This window comes from Rhincodon typus, chromosome 33 (genome assembly GCF_021869965.1).
Source record: "Rhincodon typus isolate 14 chromosome 33, sRhiTyp1.1, whole genome shotgun sequence".
Taxonomy (NCBI): domain Eukaryota; kingdom Metazoa; phylum Chordata; class Chondrichthyes; order Orectolobiformes; family Rhincodontidae; genus Rhincodon; species Rhincodon typus.
The window spans coordinates 26883391-26886331 of record NC_063364.1 but is presented as its reverse complement, the minus strand read 5'-3'; the positions used below and the strand labels follow the sequence as shown (position 1 = coordinate 26886331).

The window sequence follows — 2941 nt, the reverse complement described above, 5'->3', positions numbered from 1 at the left end:
ATCAGCTTGCTGTCTTTTCAGAAGGAGCTTTGAATTCTTAAATCCACCTTGAGCAATTGCAAGAGATGAATGGTTAATGAAACAAAAGAGAGCTAGGCTGTGAGATGGAACTAATGACTTCCCTTATCCAGTTTCAAACAAACAAATATGTTCCTAGTTGTTACTATCCTATTTAACTCCAGTGGCAACCATTGGTTACATTGGAAAAGAGTCACATTGGCTTGGTTTATGGTTGTGACAATCATTATAGTACTGAGTAAACCAGGCAAAATATTTAGGGGTCATAAACATTGGATAGTCATTAATAATGCCAAAAAAGAATTTAGGAACCAATTGTTTACCAAGAGAGTGAATAGAATCTCGAATTTACTAACACGAAGAGTAGTTAAGGAAAATAACAGATCTATTAAGAAGAGGTGAGATAAATGCATGAGGACAAAGGAATAGAAGGATGGATATTTTTAATCAATCTGTTCCAACATACCTCTGGAGCAGGTGAGATTTGAAGCTGGGTCTTCTATCCAGATATGTGGGTACTACCATTGTGCTTTAGGACTCAATGGGGGTTCTGATCGAGTTAGACACAGTAGAGTGGTATGTAGTGTATAAATGCTTGCACAGACTTGGTAAGCCGAATGGCTTGTGTCTACTTCATAAACACTATGTTATTCTGTCCATCAGCTGGTGTCAGCTCAATTGATTATGCAGGCCTCCAGGAATAGAATGAGGCAACCATCTCTGCTCCAACGCATCTCCAGTCCTACACTGTGAGCTGGGCCAGCTTTGACACAATTACAATGGCAGCTAGTGTTAGGCAATTAGTGGGGACCAGTGTGCATCTCACAAATTGCTTTTTAAGATTGTGCTCTGCGGAGATTTTTTAAATCCATTCACAGCTTGTGGAATCACCAGTCAGACCAACGTTTATTGCCTGACCTTAACTGCCCTTGAGAAAGTGGTGGTGAGCTGATTTCTTGAACTGCTGCAGTCTGTGTGTTCAGGTACAGCCGGGGTGCTGTTAGGAAGGGAATTCCAGAATTCTGAGCCAGTGACAGTGATGGAACGATGATATATTTCCATGTCAATGGCGAGTGACTTGAAGGAGAATGTGTGGGTGGTGGTCTTCCTATGCTTCTGCTGGCCTTGTGTGATGTCAATGGTCTCCAAACTCTTTAACCCCACATCACTGTGAATTTAAGTGGAACCCAGGATCTGCCTTGAAGAAAATATACAGTTTATTTTTAATGCTGTATAAATCTAAAAGCAAGTACTAGTAATGAGCTGAGACAACAAGGTGCAGGGCTGGATGAACACAGCAGGTCAAGCAGCATCATAGGAGCAGAGAGGCTGACGTTTCGGGCCTAGACCCTTCATCAGAAAAGGGGGAGGGGAAGGGGGTTTTGAAATAAATAGGGAGAGAGTGGGAGGCGGATAGAAGATGGATAGAGGAGAGGATAGGTGGAGAGGAAACAAACTTTGTCCTGTACTCACCAAGTCTCAGTGTGATTCCTGTGACTGCACATTATCTGGCAGTGCCTTGAAGCCTGGATTTTAGCCTGAGACTGTGAGTTGTATACAGTCCATCAAATAGGCATCTGTGAGGCGGGTGTGATACTTGGACTTAATTATCTTTGTTTGGCAGAACATTGCCTCTCAGAGGAATGTGGAGTCAATGTACGTTTTCACTTTGAAAGCACAGGATGAGAGAATTGGGTATTTTTCTCCATTTGTAAGTTCCCAAAAATTATTGTCCCTTGATCTAACTTTCAGCTCAATATCATTTTGCATAGTAATTATCATGGAATCCCTACAGTGTAGAAACAAGCTGTTCAGCCCACTGACCCTCGGAAGAACATCCCACCCAGACCCACCCCTGTAACTATATGGGCAATTTAGCATGGCCAATTGCTTGGCTAATCTACCTATCTTTGGACTGCAGGAGGTAACTGGAGCACCCAGAGGAAACCCATGCAGACACAGGAAGAATGTGCAAACTCTATATAGACAGTTGCCTGAGGGTGGGACTGAAACTGGGTCCCTGGTGCTGTGAGGCAGCATAGAACATAGAACATAGAACATAGAACATTACAGCGCAGTACAGGCCCTTCGGCCCTCGATGTTGCGCCAAACTGTGAAACTAATCTGAAGCCCATCTAACCTAAACTATTCCATTAACATCCATATGTTTATCCAATGACCATTTAAATGCTCTTAAAGTTGGCGAGTCTACTACTTTTGCAGGCAGGGCATTCCACGCCCTTACTACTCTCTGAATAAAGAACCTACCTCTGACATCTGTCCTATATCTATCGCCCCTCAATTTAAAGCTATGTCCCCTCGTGCTAGCCATCACCATCCGAGGAAAAAGGCTCCCACTGTCCACCCTATCTAATCCTAGCAGGCCTAACCACTGAGCCACCGTGCCTTGTCTCCATTTTTTTTAGATTTTAGGTTTTTATTGTCAAGTGTACTCAAGTACAGAAGCACAAGAGTACAGTGAAAAGTGTATAATGTCGCCTTTTATGGCGCCATTTTAGGTACCAAGGTACCTAGGTATAAAAAAACTTAGGTATAAAGTAATAAGAGAAATGAGAGTTTAAAAGTTAAGCATTACTTAATAGAATAAGTAGAACAATAAAGTAATAAGGTAATAGTTAACATTAAAGTTTTTTGTGCTTAAACTAGGAAACTAATGGAATAAGTTAAAAGACTTTGATCAGTCCTCTGTTTATCTCACTGTCCGGGAGACCACAGCTATCTCTTCCCAAAGCTGCCACTGCAGATACCATTACTGCTGCTAAAACTGCCCCCTTGCCGATCTCCCTCTGTAACTTGGGAACATGCCCGGGCACGATCCACTTGCACGCTGAGCCTAGACACTGCCATGACCTGCTGAGAGACCAGGCTGGGACCCTCCACAAGCAGCAGAGAGACCAGGCTG

General features: G+C 43.0%; 1 long non-coding RNA gene across 1 annotated transcript in view; it reads right to left on the bottom strand.

The window, feature by feature from the left end:
• Positions 1-1110: 1110 nt before the first annotated feature.
• LOC125486783 overlaps positions 1111-2941 on the bottom strand; it is a 24889-nt gene continuing 23058 nt past the window's right edge. Inside the window, exon 3 of the long non-coding RNA XR_007265395.1 lies at positions 1111-1216. This is a non-coding gene — a long non-coding RNA (uncharacterized LOC125486783). The remainder of the gene's footprint in view (positions 1217-2941) is intronic.